The following is a 20,242-nucleotide window of genomic DNA, read 5'->3' as shown; positions in this document are numbered from 1 at the left end:
CTTAGACAATGTGGCCCAAGTTTGATCTAACCATACCAATATGATGGTATCATTCATTTACTCAATAGCTTTCCATGATTCCCCATTGCCTATTTTTTTGTAATTTTTATTTTACATTTTTTTATTTTATACTATTTTACAAAGTGAGAAAAGGAGAAAAAAAAACATTTGCCATATACACAGCAGACCAAGATTTATATTGAAAGGTTTCAATATAAAATAATAAATTCCCATTTCAAGAAAATATATAATAACTGCTACTGCTACACCATACTACTTTCTAGCTTTCCCAATAATTTTTACCAAATAACGAATTCTTGTACCAAAGATTTAAATCTTTGCATTTGTTAAACACTGAGTAGCTATAGTCATTTGCTGCTCTAGATTGTATGCCTACTCTGTTCCACTGATCTACCTTTCTATTTCTTAGCCAGTACCAGATAGTTTTAATAATTATTATCTTATAATACAGTTTAAGATCTGGTACTGCTAAACCTCCTTCCTTTACATTTTTTTCCCATTAGTTCCTTTGATATTCTTGACCTTTTGTTCTTCCAAATGAATTTTGGGTTTTTTTCTAGCTTGATAAAATAATTTTTCGGTATTTTGCTGGGATGGCATTGAATATATAGATTAATTTTGGTAAAATTGTCATTTTTATTATATTGACCTGGCCTGCCCATGAACAGTTAATATTTCTCCATTTATTTAAATCTTGATTTTATTTTTTTTATTTTCATGGTTTTGTTCATATAGATCCTAGATTTGTTTTGGTAGCTGTATTCCTAGGTATTTTATACTGTATAGAATTATTTTAAATGATTTATCTCTAATTATTTCTTACTGAAGGATCTTATTTGTAATATACAGGAATGGTGATTATGTGAGTTTACTTTATATCCTGCTCCTTTGCTGAAATTATTCATTATTTCTATTGACTTTTTAGTTGAGTCTTTAGGATTTTCCAAGTACATCATCATATCATCTGCAAAAGAAGATAGTTAGTATTACCTCATTCCCTATTCTGATTCCTTCTATTTCTTTTTCTTCTCTTCTTGCTATTGCTAGGATTTTCAATAGTATACTGAATAATATTGGTGATGGTGAACACACTTGTTTCATATCTGATCTTACTGGGAAGGCTTCCAGCTTATCCCTATTACAAATAATACTTGCTAATGGTTTTAGGTAAATGCTGCTTATCAATTTAAGGAACAGTCCATTTATGCCTATACTTTCAAGTGTTTTTAATAGAAATTAGTGTTGTATTTTGCCAGATGCTTTTCTGAATCTATTGATATTATCATGATTTTGTTACTTTTATTATGGATATGGTCAATTATGTTAACAGTTTTCCTTCTGTTAAACCATCCCTGCATTCCTAGTGTGAATCTGCTTGGTCATAATGGATAATCTTTGTAATATATTGTTGGAATCTTTTAGCTAGTATTTTATTTGGGATTTTTACATTCATATTCATTAATGAAATTGGTCTATAATTTTCTTTCTCTGTTTTTACTTTTCCTAGTTTAAGAATCAGAATCATATTTGTTTCATAAAAGCAATTTGGTAGAGCCCCTTCTTTGTCTATTCTTCCAAATAATTCATTGGAATTAGTTGGTCTTTAAATATTTGATAAAATTCATTTGCAAATCCATCTGGTCCTCCCATTGCCTATTGAATGAATTTTAAGCTTCTGATCTTGAATTTAAGGCTCTCCACAGTCTGGTTCCACCCTAACTGACCATTCTTATCTCATAATACTTCCTTTCATGTATTCTGTTTCAACTAAACACTTTCTGTTCCCCATTCTTGTCCTGCCTTTTCCTATCTGCATGCTGTTATTCATGCATGCTGCCCTCCCTTGTCTGGTCTTCTTCCTCTACTCTATCCTACCAACATCTCCATCTATTGATAACTTACAAGCCTTCCCTGACCTTCACCTAGGTGAAAGTAATCTCCATCCTTACTTTTGTCATAGCACTTTGTCTGAATTTTTTGTTATTTCCTTCTTCCTTGTGTCATGGTCTTTGTATGTTCTTATTCTGCTACTCTCACTAGGATGTGAACTCTTTAATAACATGATCTTTGTCTTACCTATTTTCATATCAAAAGTAAAAAAAAAAAAAGGTTTGTTGAATTGAATTTGATGAAAACTTCAAAAGTTTACTTGAGTTGCCCAGCCTTTGAAAACTTGTCCTACTTCTTGGTAAACCCCTCTCCTGCTTAGAAAGTCCTCCATGCTTAGAATACTCTTGAGAGCTCTACAAATGACACTTCAGGATAAGTAAATCCCTTTCTTTAGGCAGATTTAAGAAACAGACAAAAAACTATTTCCTCTGCTCGTCCCTACCATTCACTAAATAGTTTGACCATCTTTGGATTTATGAAGCCAAGCTGTAGAATCTAAAGAAGGAAATGGAAAGAATGGATAAGATCTACATGTTTGGGAGAAGAAAAAGAAATTGAGTTCATTTTAAAAATCAAATGTGGGTTTGAGATAGGCCTGTGTAAACTGATGAAGGCAAGAAGTATTTGACTATGTCTCAGGGCTTATGGTTCCTAAATTACGGAGCTATTAAAAGAAGTAGTAAAAGCGAGAAAGGGAGAAAAGTTGTTTTAAATGAATCTCTCTTTTTCCCTGTGAACCTAGAAAGTATGACAGTCACATGTTCCAAGTGATGTATATACATATATGATCATTTTTTATCTACTCCATGATCTCTCATCTCTCTCAAGTACCAGGAAAGAATATTGAAATATCTCAGCATTAAACACAATGCAACAAAGTCTCAGAGTCTTCAAAAATTTTAAACTTTGTAACAAGTAGTAGAAAGGATGTAAACTGTTCTTGTCTGGGAGCAGACCTCCATTTCACTTTCTGTCTATTTCCAAATCATGTCGCTTACATTCTGGGCACCCTTCTCATGTCTCTCCCACCAGAACTTAAGGTCAGAAACTGTCTGACTTGTTTTAATTTGTGTTGTATCCTTAATGCTTAGAGAAGTACCTGGCAAGTATTAAACATATAATAAATGCTTTATCATTCATTCATTCAAATGGTGTTGATAAAGGCCTATAAGTAATTAAAATTATACAGTGATTTAGAGGGTATATCTCTTAGTGCCTAGAGAATTTCCTAAAAAAGTAATTGACCCATGGATTGGTTTTGGAAAGTTTTTCAAAAATGGGAATTAGAAAACAGATTAAGGTATACTTGTGAGAGAGAGGGTAAATATGTAATGTAGGCTTGGATATGAGTTGCTTGTGTTATCTTTCAAGCTGTATACTGAATATATTCAGGTTTATGAAGTGAGGATGAATGGAATCTCCCTAATCTCACACCATTTCTAAGGAGGAAAGAATAAAGTGCTGACAAAAATAGAATAAAAAGTAATGGGGCTAGGGTTGAACAGGCATAAAAAGATGTCCTACACATCACAAGTCCAAAAATCCTAGGAACCCTGGAAGGTCAAGTCCAATCAGGCTATCTAGAAGAACAAATTTTCAAAGTATTACATGAAAATAGCTATTATCTGAGAATATCTCATAATAATAATAAATATATACATTAAAATAATAAATAAAGATGATGAAATGCCTGTCTCCTTCAGAGAAAACTTCACAACCTTCCTTGATATACATATGTTATTTAACAACATTTAAAAATTTTTAAATGCTTCTTGTCATTTCATCCATGTTGGTACATCTTCCACTAATGCAGACAGCAACTACTATATCACTTAATAGGTGATTTCCAGGAGTTGCTGTGGCCAAAAAATTCATCACTTTGAGACCAACCTGGTCATGAGCCTTTCTGAATTTACCTTGGGTTATCTTCGGATAACATATTACCTTAACATATAATATTACTAAGCCTCAATCCAAATTGATGAGGGCTCCAAAGATTGTATCCTACTAGTATGAACTTTAAGAACAAAGCTGTTCAATGTAGGACAGCTAACAGGCAGCCACCAGCTAGCACAGGCTGCCATGCTTCCCCTTAGCCCAGGCAAACAGGCAGCCTCCAGAGGCCTGACCACAAGTGCTTCAGTGCAGACCCTGGAAAACACAGAAACACTTCAGCGGGCCTCAGGACATGCCAGACACCACCACTGGGAGCCCAGCTCAGCACCAGGTAAACTGCCAGATCCTTACAACCTCTAGCAGCACCCGCCAACCTCCACTCCAACCCCTCAGCACAGCACCAGAGGTGAGTATCCCCTGTAGGCCTCAGTGCAGCATCAGTTCAGCGCCAGGTAAACAACCAGGACCTGCAGGCTCTAGCACAAAAAACCAGAGTACCCCTTCCACTCTGGGAACAGAGCTCAAATTTAAAAGAAAGGAAAAAGGCCAAAAAGGCGAGGGTAGGATGAGCAGAAAACAATAAAAAGAGAATCTGACCAGAGAAAGTTATTATGGAAACAGGGAAGACTAAGACACAAAGAGGACAACAATGTCAAAGAATCTATAGGCAAAACCCCAAAGAAAAACAGGAAGTGATCTCAAGCCCAGAAAGATCTCCTGGAAGAGCTCAAAAAAGAGCTCCACTAAAAACACTTCCACATCACCATGAGGTATCAAAATAGGACTTTAGTGAAGGTATTTAAATACCAGTTAAAATTTAGAGTCATTTTCTGGTATTCTGCCCTCAATGGAAACAACGTAATTGTCTATCACCATTCAAATATTATACCTTTGTATGCAGTACTGGAAGACTTTAAATGTGTTTACACAACAATAAAGAACTAATTTGTGCCTTCAATTCAGTGAAATAACTAGCCAAAACACAAAAGCATCAGTGAAATGAATTGATCAAATTGACAGAACTGTCCCTGTAGTTGCCCTGTATGGACACAACTTGAGTGGCCCTTTGACTTTTTTCTCCTCCTAAATCTTCACCACCACCACCCACCAAATCACGTTGTTGCCTTACAGTGGAAACTGTCCAGAATTTCAGTCCTGGTTTTAGATACAAGACTTTAAAAACTCATGACAGCACTGTGCCACAGGTAGAAAAGCCCAACTCATTCTGAATATACGTAAAAGCACAGCCTTACAATTCCTACTACTGTATGTCCTGGGTGATGCTAATTCCTAAAATATCACATTTACCACTCCTGAGCATTTGACAAAAGACTCATTATCTAATCTTAGCCTTTTGAACTCCTCCTCCTTCATGAAGCTTTCCCTCATGCTTGTTGCTAAAACTTGTGGCTTCTTCCTCAGAATTTCTTATAGCATTCTCCTCCCCATGTTAGACTTACTTACACTAGTAAATTTTTTGAAGGCAGGGGCCTGTGTTTTTCATCTTTGTATCCCCAGTGCTTAACATAGTGCCTTGCTTTCAAAGTAAGTGCTAAATAAATATATGTTTAATTTATTTGAACTATAACCAGGTCAAGTACTATTATTTGAGGCTATACACTAGGACACAAATATGGTTTCATTGTAAAGCAGTCTTCGTTGTAATGATCTCTTTCTTTTCTCTCTAAACTTTCTCTCTGCATGATTTCACCAGCTCCTGGGGCTCAATTATCATCTATGCGGAAGACTCCCAGGTCTCTATATCCAATCCTAGTCTCTCTCCTGAGCTCCTATCACATATCAACAAAGGTCAAACGTTTCAAACTGGATGTCCCATAGGCATCTTGAACTCAAGATCTAGAGTTCAGTATTCCCCATTCCCCACTCTACCCCTCTTTTAAACTTCCCTACTACTCTCCAAAGCACCACCATGTTTCTAGTCACTCAAGTTTGCATCCTTGGTGTTATTATCCTCTACTCCTTACTCTCATTTACCCCACACATCCAATTAGTTGCCAAATCTTGTTTCTTTCTCCATAACATTCCACATAGAAATCCCTTTCTCCCAATTCACATAAGGCATGTTCTCATCACTTCTTCACTGGAAGGCTACAGTAACTCCTTTGATCTCCTTGCCTCAAGCTTCTCCCTATTGCCCCTGCAGTGATTTTCCTAAAGCACAATTCTGATCACAGCACTCTCTTCCCCAATCAACAATCTCCAGAGTTCCCTAAAGCTTCAAGAATCAAATGTAAATTGCTCTGTGTGATATGCAAGGTTCTCAACAGCCTGATCCCTTCCTATTTGTCCAACTTTCTTACACTGCCCCCTTTACACTCGCCTTCCAGCTACGTTGTCTATGGACTGTCCCACCTACAAGACACTCCCTGTGCTTGTTCTGGGTCATTGTATTCACTGCCCAGAATGCTTCAACTGCATTCCCTCCTTACCTCCATTTCTTGGAATGTCTTTCTTTCAATACTCAGCTCATGTACTACTTTCTTCATGAATGATCTCTTGGTCCCCTCTCATCCCACCTCTAAGTTGTTATGAGTGTATCCCTTTAAAAAAAACAGCCTTATTGGAAATTGAGGGGATGCCCATCAATTGTGGAATGGTTGAACACATTGTGGTATATGAAAGTAATGGGATACTATTGTGCTGTAAGAAATGATGAGCAGGCAGATTTCAGAAAAACCCGGAAAGACTCCTGAACTGACGCTGAAGTGAACAGAACCAGGAAAACATTGTACAAAGAAACATCAACATTGTGTGATGATCATCTATGATAAACTTAGCTCTTTCTTCCAAGCAATACAATGATCCAAGCCAATTCCAAAAGACTTTATTCTATCCCCATTTAGAGAAAGAAATATGGAGATTGAATGCAGATCAAAACATACTATTTTCACTTTTTTCTATCTTTTTCTTTCTCATGGTTTTTCCTTTTTGTTCTAATACTTCTTTCCCAACATGACTAATGTGGAAATATGCTTAATACGAGTGTACATGTATAACCTATATCAGATTGCTAACTGTCTTGAGGAGAGAAGGAGGAAGGGAAGGAGGAAAAAGAATTTGGAACTCAAAATCTTATAAAAATGAATTTTGAAAACTATCTTTACATGTAATTGGGAAAAAATAAAATGCTATTAAGAAAACAATAAAAAGATAAATAAAAGGACCTTATATTCACTTGTATGTATTCTACACATTTTCTTTCCCATTCAAATGTACACTCCTTGAGCACAAAAACTTTTATTTTTGTCTTTGTATACTTAGTCTTTAATATGGGAAACATAAATAATATAAACAAATAATATAAATATTATAATAATGAATTATTAATAAATAATATAATGAAAAATAAATAAATAATCATAGTAAACAATTAATAAATACTTGTTGATTGAATGATTCATCTTGCCAAGTCTACCTGAGAATGAAACCAAGGATTGAAAAAGACCTTTAAAATTCATTTAAGGCAATCTTTATCTAAAACATTAAGCAACAAATGTTAGTGCTGAAAATTACGTTCAAAGACATCTTCTACAGTCTCCTATATAATATTCTCCACAATCCAGCCTCTGTGTCAGTGTTTCCAGTCATAAAGAACTCTTTCATTGGGATGGCAGCATAGTCAGTTTTCAGATAGCTCCAACTGCTAGGGAGCCCATCCTTATATTAAGCAGAAATCTGCCTCCCATCTATTGACCATACTTCTCTCCTCTGTCCTTCTGTCCTTGGTCCACTCAGACAATCCTTAATTCCTTATCCACTTGGACCTTCATACAATTGAAAACATATCCCACCCGAGTTTTCTCAATATCATAGTAAAAATAAAAATGCAGTAAGATGAACTAGGTTCTTGGACTCTGGACCACGTCTGTCATGGAATTAGGAAATTTAACAATTTGCCATTTTTAGGCAATTAAAATTAAATCCCCTTTCCTTTCCAGCTTTCTTTTGGGTTTCATCTCCCCCTTACCCCCTTAGATTATAAACTGCTTGAGGGAAGGGATTATTTTTTGCTCTCTTTTTAATTCCAGTACTTAGCACGGTGCCTAACACTTGAATGTCACTCTTGAAGCCAGAAAATATTTATAACATAAATGCACAGCAGATTTTAAAAACAACCATTATTAGACAAAAAAAAATTTATATGCTACAAACTTTAAGGAAAGGATCAGGTTTTTTTTTAGCTTCCTCTGAACTTTAGAGGAATGGAAAATTCCAGGTAACTTCAGATTTATATTCTAATTTAAGAGGTAACCATTACTTGAGGGAACAGGAAAAATGTATCTAATGAGTTTACTGTGGATTATTTATTATCTTTAATCAGACTACTTTACTGTAAATCATATATTGTGATGCTCTAAGCAATTTCTTTTGCAAGGGTGAACATGAGGGAAATAATGAGTTGTCTTTTCTGTGTGAATGCTATACCATCAAAAATGCATGTTTTAATTTATTTTTTCTAGTAGAGATTCTGGGTTTCTACTTATTTATCCACTCTCTTACCTCGTTCTACCTTTTTAATGTTAGGATATACTATGTAGCTGCAGAAAAGACTGAAACTGACTATCCTAGAAAAGACTAAGCCTGAAACTTTAGGGTTACCAAGTGAATCATTTGTAGGGTCATCTATAAGCTATTTAGCTATGAACATTCCCTGACAATACTGACAATTTTGCTCATGGTAAAAAAAAATAAGGACAAATTTCATTAGCAAAGTAGCAGAGTAGATATTTATTCTGGACTTACCAAAAACTAATGCAAACCCAAAAATTCTGCATTGTGCACATATACATATATAATATATGGAGATGAGATCTGATTTATATGTATATATATGCATACATTATATATACATATCAACACTGTTATATATATGTGTGTGTGTTTATTTAATTTCCAGGGGGATCACATAAAACTCACAAGAAGGAAAAAAATTTCATGTCATTATTGAAGTAATACATAGTCACTAAATGTCCCAAAGGCATCTTGAAGTATGCTGTGGTCAGTGGATGGGGTGCTCAGGAAGATAGCACCTCTGCTGTGAGGGCTTGCTGAGCCCTTTTGTCACCCAACTCTCACCTGTGGCTCCAAGAAGCTGTAGTATGCCCTGCAATCATGCTCTGGTAAAACTGTCTTGGCACAAAGGCTAACGTAGGTTGAGGGTAACTGACAGCTCTCAAATCTGTTGGTGAGTTAGAGGGATGACTACCCAAAATATATGAAGATTTCCCTCATTAAAATGGACAGACGAGAACAATTTGTTCCAATGGCCAGGAAGGTAACTGAAGTAAGCACTATGGAGCACTTAGAGTTTGGTCAGACATGGAAGATGCCAAGGTCATCAACTGCATACTGGGCCATTGAACTTTGATGACTCAAGAAGGAAGAATGAAACTAAGGACTTTGTACAACCCTGTCTCACTTAAATCCAATTGATGTGCAAGTCAAGACATCACCCCATAAGGTCATTGGTCCTCTTTAAGAGCAAAGGACAAACAATAAGTTAGTGAACAGAGAGTTTGTGCTGGAACCAAAAAAAGCTGTGTTAAGGTCCCACACATACTGGCTATGTGATCCTGGTCAATTCACTTCAGCTCTCATTGCTCTAGGCAATACTCTCAGATTGCTAGTGGCACAGAAGGAACTAAAACTTCTCTTGATGGAGTTGCCTTATCTAGGTACTCCCTCATCAGCAAAATTGTGTGTCCCTATCATTATCAATTTAGATACACATATTAGGCCTGTCTCTATTATAGAAAACTTGCCCCAATATTTGGGTATAAATATACAGTAATCATGGTACATTTAAATAACATTAAGCTAATCTGTTACACAGAAATATGAGAAGCTTATACTGATAATTAATATTCTGATTATAAAGATTCTCCCAAGAGCCTGCTGATTGTAAATCTTCTAACTTAAACAATTTTTTTCCCATTGAAACAAAAGGATCACAAACCTTTTGAAAAGAAAAAGGATAAAATGAGTACAGGTAAACATAGCATTCTTTTTAAAAAGCCAAATCAATAAGTATTTATTAGGCTACTACTATGTGTCAGGCAGCTAAGTCAGTACATTGGATAGAGTGCCAGGCCTGGAATCAGAAGACCTGAGCTCAAATATGGCCTCAGACACTAACTGTGTGTCTGTAGGCAAGTATTTAACCCTGCTTGCCTCAGTCTCCTCAGCTGTAAGATGATCTGGAGAAGTAAGTGGCAAACTACTCCAGTATCTTTGCCAAGAAAACCTCAGTGGGGTCACAAAGAGTCAGGACCAACTGAAGAAAACAACAAAATAGGTCAGGCACTGTGCTGAGCACAGGGGATATTAAAACCATAAGCAAAGAAACAACCAGAAAAAGCAGCTTCTGCTTTCCAGGAGGCCATAGTCTAATGGGGTAGACAACATGGAAACACCTGTGTACAAACTACATATAGGATAAATTTAAGACAATCAGTGAAGGGAAGGCCCTAGAATGAAGAGAGATTAGGAAAGGCTTCTAACAGAAGATGAGATTTCAGACAGAATTTGAAAGAATCTGAAAAAAAAACTTTCCAACAGTATGCTCTCTAAAAAGCATATGTGTTAAGGAGAAGACGGGGAGAGAGAGATAGCTACATAACTTCAGACCAGACTGGTTAAAAAGGTTTGGAAGGGAGGAAAAAAATATATCTTTGCAAAATTTCCAAATAGTAAAAATGGAAAATTTGCACAAGTGAGAACATGAACACCCACAAAAGTACAGAATGTTTTAGGTAAACTAGACATTAAGAGGACCAAAAAGTTTTTGAGAGGCATGTTTTCCAGGACCTCTAAAATATACAGAAAAATCCATCTAGCCCTAGAAAAAAGCCAGCTAGAGAATGATGAATGATGGGGGGGTGGGGGTGGCAGAGATTGGGGGTAGGAGGGACACAAGGAAGAATCAGGCATGAGGATATGTCTAAAAAAATCTTTATAAATTATTTGCCTGAATCTTTCCTGAGGAGATTATTATGGAGATTCCCATTTCCAAATGCCCTGAAATGAGTAGTTTGGAGAGACGTGGCTAAATATTAGTCAGAACTTCAGGGTGCTCTAAGACAAATAACTAAAAATAGAAAAAAATTCACCAGTAATAGATGGCACCCAATCACAAGTTTTGAAGGAATTTAAAGATAAAATTAAGAAGCTGTTGGCCAAAACCAGTAACCTGTCACAAATAGCAAGTGTGAAGTTGAACTGATAGCTTTGAAAATGGGACCCTTGTTGAAAAGAAAGGCTTCTAAGGGGACCTGGGGAATTTACAGACTGGTGACTCACATTTCTATAACAAATAAACTATTAAAGTTTATGGTGAAAGATGAGATCATAAAACAAAATAAAAAGAGTCTGTTAGGGTAAAGGTAATATAGTGTACACAGGAAAATCATTCCTGGTATTCTTAGGAATTACCTGAGAAGGTGAGAGAGGTAGCATTATGTAGTGGATAGAGTGGACTTATAATCAGGAAGACCTGTGTTTAAATCTCACCTCTGACATCAGCTGTATGACAATAGCTAAATCGCTTAAGATTTGCCATAGGATCATAGAAATTGTTTTGTTACAAGTCGGAAAGGATATGGCATGGAGAACAAGGGGTAGGGATAAATTGGCCACCCCTTCTCAAAGGGAAGGAATGTAAATAGTAAGGTTCTAGTCTTAAGACAGGCCTTATTTAGTATGGGAAAGGGAAAGGGAAGGGGAATAGGCATTACATAATACCTATTGTGTGTCAGGATCCGTGCTAAGTGCTTTACAAATGTTGTTCCCTTTGATCTTCACATTAACCCTGGGACACAGATGCCGTTATTATATCCATTTTGTAGTTGAGGAAACTGAGGTAAATAGAGGTTGACTTGCCATAGCTATCAAGTGCCTGAAGTCAAATTTTAACTCAGCTCTTTCTGACTCCAGGCCCAGCACTCACCCACTGGGTCACCAGCTGCCGCACAGAATTTTATACATGGAAATCATGTCATTTGACCTCTTCAGGAAAAGTTGGCAGATTTAGGATAGTTAAGTGATTTGCACAAGGTCACAGATCTAATTAATAATTGACCATAGACTCGAATTTAGGTTTCCTGATTCCCAATTTGTGATCTTCCTACCACAAAGAACTTCAGGAATGATATAAAAGATGGAGTGTTTAGTAAAATTTCCTAAGTTTGGATGTTCCGTGTGATGGGGAGAGCAAATTAATGAGGATGGACTAGAGGAAAATCATAAGAATTTATGTGTGGACCAAAAAAAATCAAATGATTTTAAATGTGAACATATACAAGGTGTATAAATGATTTCAACTAAATTTAAATGAATGAATCTCAGCTATTGGGTAAAATCCAGAAGAGACAAGGTAGTATTGTCAGTGTAGAGAGCTCCTGAGGATGTGGCTCCAATGTACTGCGTAGCCAAAAAGTTCAACAAAACGTTGGGTATCATCAAAGAAGGTATGATTCAACTACATCTGGAATACTTAGTGTAGTTTTGGTTAGCACAACTCAAGATACACATAAGGAAACTTGAGAAAGTTCAAAAAGTAACTAAAATGTTATAAGTAATGAGAGGACTATTGTATGAGACAAACTAAAAAGAGTGTACTTTTTGGTCTGTAAAGCAAGATCCCAGCAGGAAGTAATCAACATCCTTGAAATTATGTGAATGGCATGGATAGAGTAAACACAGTCACTTGAACCAGATCCTAATACAATAGGACTGGGAGTAGAACATGGGGTGGGAACTGGGACACTTAAAATTTGAATAAGACAAGTTTACAGAATCACTGAATCTAAAAATTGGGACGTACCTCAGAGAGGTAATCCAACTCATGCCTGAACAGGAATCCCCTCTACAGCATACTGATAAGCTTGTCCAGTCTTACCATGAATGTATCTAATAAGATAGAGGCTGCTACCTCATGAGGCAACTCATTCCACTTTGGGACTGTTCTTACTGACAGGGAGATCTTACTTATATTAACCTGAAATCTCTCCGTGACTGCTTTTTCTGCTCTCCAAAGCCATGTATGTAGAACAAGTCTAATTATTCTACCATATGAAAGCCCTTCAGATCTGCTGGAAAACAAGTCCCCTCTATGTTTTTTCCTTGCCAGACTAATCCATTTCTCTGACCAATCTCCATATGATCTTAAGACCTTTCAACATCCTGGTAACCCTCCTTTGGAAGTTCTCTTCCTAAAATGCGATAACCTTAGTTGAACATAGTTTATTCAGATGTGATCAGAGTACAGAGATAGTATCAGTTCCCTGATTGTGGATACTATGGACTTCAATGCAACTTAGGATCAGATTAACTGTTGGCTGTCATGTCACACTGTATTCAACTTATTTTGAGTTTGCAGTCCACTAAAATCCCTAAATCTTTTTCAGATTTCAGCCATCCCTCCACCATCTTTTATTTGTGAAACTGACCTTTTTAATCAAAGTGTAAGATTTTATATTCACTTATCTTCACATTGTTTAGGACAAATAAAAGGAAAAAAGGTTTCATATAGTGGGCAGCTAGGTGGTACAGTGGACAGAGTCCAGACCTAGAGGCAAGAAGACTCATCTTTTTGAGTTCAAATCTGGCCTCAGACACTTACCAACTGTGTGACCCCAGGCAAGTCATTTAACTCTGCCTCAGTTTCCTTATCTGTAAAATAAGTTAGAGAAGGAAATGGTAAACTGCCTCTACATCTTTGCCAAGAAAACCCCAAACGAAGTCATGAAGAGCCAGATACAACTGGAAAATGCCTGAACACACATACGTCATATAGTGAAAGAAATTCATATAGTGAAATTTATAGAATTCCTTTCTCCCAATAAGTGATACTGAATAACATATATAAACTTCTATAGTTAGGTGAATCTGTGATACTTCTTCCAACCTTATAGATCCCAACTAGGAGCATGCTGGTAAATGTTTAACAACCATCTCTCCAGGAGAAGTGGGGGGGCGGAAATATCCATGATACATTTTTAAGTTTAATCTGCCTTATTAAGATTTTCTTCATAATTTCCTTAAGTCTAAGTAGTTGGACAAAACAATAAATCAAGAATGATTTGTAGCATTTGCCAATTTCTGAGCTGTAAATGATCACTCTGAAAATTTAATGCTCATCTCTCCCAAGTTGGTGCAAACTGGTTCCAGCACACCCTTGACTCCTATCTATCTGTTTCTTCTATTGGGTGACTTTTGTCCATGTCCTCCCATAAATCTCTCACAAGAGATCCAACAAATGTGATGGAAGCTTTCTTTTGCATGTCATTTCCCACATTTAAATGTGAGCTCCTTTAAGACAACAGCCTTGGATAAGCTAGATGCATTCCCAATAAGATCAGGGGTGAAACAAGGTTGTCCATTATCACCACTATTATTTAATATGGTACTAGAAATGTTAGCTGTAGCAATTAGACAAGATAAAGATATCCAAGGAATTAAAATAGCCAAAGAAGAAACTAAGTTATCACTCTTTGCAGATGATATGATGATTTACCTAGAGAATCCCAGAGATTCAAGTAAAAAATTACTAGAATTAATAAACAACTTTGGCAAAGTTGCAGGGTACAAAATAAACCCACACAAATCTTCTGCATTCCTATATATTAGCAACAAAGTCCAACAGCAAGAGATAGAAAGAGAAATCCCATTTAAAGTTAGGGTAGACAGTATAAAATACTTAGGAGTCTACCTGCCAAAACAAACCCAGGGATTATATGAACACAATTACAAGACACTTTTTGCACAAATAAAGTCAGATTTAAGTAAGTGGAAAAACATTAGTTGCTCATGGATAGGCCGTGCTAATATAATAAAAATGACAATTCTACCCAAATTAATATATTTATTTAGTGCCATACCAATTAAACTATCAGACAATTACTTTCTAGAGCTGGACAAAATAATATCAAAATTCATTTGGAAAAACAAAAGGTCCAGAATATCAAAGGGACTAATGAAAAGAAATGCTTGGGAAGGTGGCCTAGCGCTACCAGACCTCAAACTGTACTATAAAGCAGCAATTATCAAAACCACTTGGTATTGGCTAAGAAACAGAGAGGTAGACAAGTGGAATAGACTTGGCACTCAAGATGCAGTAGGCAAGGAATATAGCAACCTTCTGTTTGATAAACCCAAGGACCCCAGCTTCTGGGATAAGAACTCATTGTTTGACAAAAATTGCTGGGAAAACTGGATAACAGTGTGGCGGAAATTAGGCATAGACCCATACCTGACACCGTACACAAGAATAAAGTCCAAATGGGTACATGATTTAGGTATAAAGATTGATACCATGAATAAACTGGAGAAGCAAGGAATAGTGTATTTATCAGATCTATGGAGAAGGGAAGAATTCTTTACTAAAGGAGAGATAGAATGCATTATGAAATGCAAAATGGATAACTTTGATTACATTAAACTGAGAAGTTTTTGCACAACCAAACCCAATGCAACCAAAATCCGGAGGGATGTAGTAAATTGGGAAAGAATTTTTACAGCTAAGCTCGGGGATAAAGGCCTCATTTCTAGAATATATAGAGAACTGATCCAAATGTATAATCATACAAGTCATTCCCCAATTGATAAATGGTCAAAGGATATGAACAGGCAATTTTCAGAGGAAGAGGTTAAGGCTATCTATAATCATATGAAAAAATGCTCTAAATCACTATTGGTTAGAGAGATGCAAATCAAAACAACTCTGAGGTACCACATCACACCTATAAGATTGGCAAACATGACAGAACAAGAAAATGATAAATGCTGGAGAGGATGTGGGAAAGTTGGAACACTAATTCATTGTTGGTGGAGCTGCGAGCGCATCCAACCATTCTGGAGAGCAATTTGGAACTATGCCCAAAGGGCTACAAAAATGTGCATACCCTTTGACCCAGCAATATTGCTACTAGGACTATATCCCCAAGAGATCATAAAAATGGGAAAGGGTCCCACATGTACAAAAATATTTATAGCAGCACTCTTTGTAGTTGCCAAAAACTGGAAGTCAAGGGGATGTCCATCAATTGGGGAATGGCTGAATAAATTATGGTATATGAATGTAATGGAGTACTATTGTGCCATAAGAAATGATGAACAAGAAGACTTCAGAGAGGCCTGGAAGGACTTACATGACCTGATGCTGAGTGAAAGGAGCAGAACCAGGAGAACTTTATGCACAGCAACAACCACAGTGTGTGAGAGTTTTTTCTGGTAGACAGATTTTTATAATAACACAAGAACTTCTTACCAAAAAAAAAAAAAAATCCCAATGAAGGATCTCAAGGCAAAATGCCTGCCACACTCAGAGAGAGAAATATGGAAGTCACTCACATATTGTAGCAGATCATGTTTGTGTATGTGTATGTGTTTGTGTATCATGTTCTGATTTGTTATACGATTTCTTTCATTTATCTTAGTCTGACTACATAGCATGACTATAGTGAAAATATACTCAATAGGAAAGTATATGTAGAATCTATACAGAATTGTATGCAGTCGTGGGGAGGGAGGGGGGTAGTGGGGGGTAGGTGGGGGGGATAAAATCACAATTGTATGGCAGTGATTGTTAAACATTACAAAATAAAAAAAAAAATTCAAAAAAAAAAAAAAAAAGACAACAGCCTTTTTGTATCCCCAGTGCCTTTGCACCAGGATTCATTCACACTAAGTGCTGAAATATTTGTTGACTGATTGGCTCTAGATCTCTTGGCATTGCATGGACACTAGTTGAACCTCCTCCCTCTCACTACATGACTAACCCACCTCTTTTTCCCAATCACACATTCCTCTTATGATACCCTCTGTGCCACTTCTCTTGCACAGTTGTCCATTGATAATATGTCTTGGCCTAATGATACCCACTATGTACCTCTCCATCAGCCTTTGGATGAACCACAACTTTAATTTTTTGGAGAAAGTGGTATTACAAGACTTGGAGATACACAGCATCACCCGACAAATATTTAAAAAGAGGCTTTGTTTATTTCAGGAAGAAGCTTGGTGTGATTAAAAGCACTATACAATTTCCCAAAGGCAATCCAGTTCACTTTCCTCCTATTGAGTTCAGGACCAAGTTCATGGTATCTCACAAGATATATACACTGATGAACCAGTAACAGGAGCTGTCTATCTAACTACATATCCTTTTCTAGGTAATAAGCATTCTTTTTTTTTTTTTAATGTAGTTAAGCTTTCCCTTTTGAACCATTATGGATCTTGTTTTTGGAGATTCTCTTGGGTTTCAGGGCTGAAAGCCATCAGCATAATGTTACCTGCAAACCTTGCTATCCATGGGAAATCCCCTAATGCTCCTATCTGAGCTCTGCCCTGAACAATCTCTCCCTGTTTTAGGCTCACTTGAAGTTACTCATCAGAAGGTTACAGAACAAAGTTATTTTGGTTATATGATTTTAAAATATGTAAAACATATGATCTTGAAGCTTTCCTTGCATGCTTCGTCCACCTTGAAGGACAGCTATCTTGAAGGAGAGCAGTTAAGGTGACATTATGCTCTGCCAAATTAAATACTTCTTATATAGTCAATGAATAGATTGCTGTTGTGTTAGTCCTTCATTTTCGAAGAAGACCACGACATCAGAGAAATGATGACATGTTTTATACCTGACTTTGTTTTGAGTGAAGGAGGGGGTCCAGTGACCAGATATTCATCAGGATGACTGGAGATGGCCCAGGGTGCAATGGAACACCTTGGCCTTCTTAGGCTGGCCTTTTCAGGTACTCACTTAGAGGGAGGGTGCACCCAATGAGTGAATAGGCCTCTTTAAAAAGTAGTCAGGGAATGGCTGTTTTAATGAACAAAAGAAAAAATAACTAAATCAACCTGGGAGGGAACAGAAGCTGTTACTCTTGATAATCACTCTAAGTTAGTCATTAAGTGGAGCTTGGGCAGGGACCCACTGTTGTACAGTCTATGGGCTTCAGAATGCACTGAGTTAAAGGTTTGGAGAATGACAAGAAAGGAAGGAAAGAAGAAAAGAAGGAAGGAAGGAAGGACATCCAACCAGCAAACCCCAAAGGAAGGAGAGGGGGAGAAAGAAGGGAGAGTGTGAGCTGGGTGACCCAGCTAGCTGGGTCCCCACTCAGACAGCTCATTCTACTCACAGGTTGTGTTCGTCCTTTGTTTTCAAAGAAGACCACGACATCAGAGAAATGATGACATGACTTGCACTTGACTTTGTTTTAAGTGAGGGAGGGCTATGCAAGGTCAACAGCATCACTTTCTCCTCCTGGGCCATTTGGGTCCAGTGACCAGATATTCATTAGGATGACTCCAACAAATAGATAAATACAGCAGGATCCCATATTTGTCACATCATTTAGTCAATTATATTACTGTAATGGTATGACCTGCTGCAAGTATCATTTGTGAAAAGCTAACTATTCCTTTCTCATACCTTTTTCAAGGATGCCCTTGATACATGAGTAGATAGTCTTTGTTTCAACACATGAAACAAAAACAAAAATTATTTCAAAAATAGGTTTGGACAAATATATGACTGATAAAGACATAAATAGCTACTCTGAAAAATCTGGAACCTACCTAGCCTTATGTAAGATTGACACTACAAAACACAATCATGTCCTTCCGTCTCACCTTTCTATCATTTGGGAAAAAATATTAGTCTAAATAGATCACTAGTCTAGTAAACACTGTTCCTATGTTCTACTTCTTAGGGGTTTTTTATAGAGCATTCAAAGTAGTACACAGTATGGTATTAGCAGATTAAATTACATCAGGATTTATCTGAAAACAACCTTAAAAACAACCTTACATATGAGTATAAAAATTTTTATTAAGATAACTGGAATCCGAATTTATGATACTATATTGAGACTTTTCACCCTCTCAAACTTCTCTCATATTGGTCAACTGGTTGGCCAAACCTGTAATTTCAATAGGTTATTTTCTATTACACTCTAAGTACCTAATTTTATCAGAGAAAAGAAGTTATATATCTTGTATCCAGGATATCTTAAAATTTTTAAAATAGGAAAATGTTATACAGAAGACCATGAGATTTGCTGGGTTTATTCTTTTTCAAGCCAATACAGATTGACAAGATCAAAGGCTCTAAACTAAAGGTATCAAACATGCTACCTGAAACACTCCCTAATGTGGTCCAAATTAGATTAAAATGTATAATAAATAAAAACACAATAAAACATAGAAAATATGTGGTTTTCTAAGTCAATATGTGACTTGTAGAGATACTTATATACAGTTTGGTGGCCCTTTTTCTATTTGAGTTTGACACCACTTCTGTAAGCCATTCAAATAACCTAGCAAAGCAATTTCTGTAGTCTTATATACATGAAACCCCATGGATTATAGAGTAAGGAAGGAGTTAATGTAATTAGAATTTTGAAAAGGAACATCAGGGAATTACTCTTTCCACTCAGGCAGAGTAGCTTCTTGTTAGGAGAAAGCCCCACAGGATCCATGGTTTCAGTGTTCTTAGTGAGCCCTGAGTTGCTAGGCAATATTAAATCATGCATTGACACCTGGATGCTGGAGTTAATAGCACTGCTTTCAGAGACAGAGAAGTCTAACATGGTATTCCTATCCTTGGTACCATGGGAAAAAATAAAAAGTTCATCTAGTGTCATTTCTAGTGCTAAAAAGAATGCAACTCAACTTTTTTTTTTTTAATGAGTCAGCGTGTGGTATGCATCTATTCATATTAGGGCTAGAAAAGATATTACAATGGTCACAGTATCACAAGTGTCATTTCCATTAATGGGCTTCTCCAAAAGTCTACTAGAACCAGCTTTGTCAAAAGGGAGCAGAATTTACATTCTTTAAAGAGTAAGAGAAAAAAGCATTGTTATGTAACACTCAAATTTTCCATCCATGTTTAGTTCTCATATTTTGGTCTTCTTATCTAACATTTAGAAGGTTCTTGTGAGAGTTTCTGGTAGGAATCTTACCACTTCATTTAAATGAGAATCCATAATAGGACAAAAAGGGAAAGAGGTGGAATCTTAATTTTTTATTCCTTTTTTAAAAAGTAATTAAACACAATGAATCGCTGTATTATTACACATAGAAGCAACTACATTATACAAACTTTTTAAAAAACATAAATCTAGATTTATAATTTAACTAAACTGTCCCTCAGGACTTCACTTAAAAAAGATCATAACAGGAAGATCATAACATCTGAGAATTAATTGAAAATACACAAAAGAAATGTTCACACTGTTTTTTACTATGCAGTATATTTGACACAAAGGGAAAGTTAGGAAAGAATTTGAGGAGCAGGGAGGGGGACAGAAAGGAAAGCAAAAATCTTAAACTGCTGAAAAAATTCATTGATTTGCTCAATTTTCCCCTCCATATATTTCCTGATTGGGATCCTCCTCCACATATATTCCC

The sequence above is a fragment of the Notamacropus eugenii genome, chromosome 3 (assembly GCF_028372415.1).
Source record: "Notamacropus eugenii isolate mMacEug1 chromosome 3, mMacEug1.pri_v2, whole genome shotgun sequence".
Lineage (NCBI taxonomy): Eukaryota > Metazoa > Chordata > Mammalia > Diprotodontia > Macropodidae > Notamacropus > Notamacropus eugenii.
Note: the sequence above shows the minus strand (reverse complement) of the source record.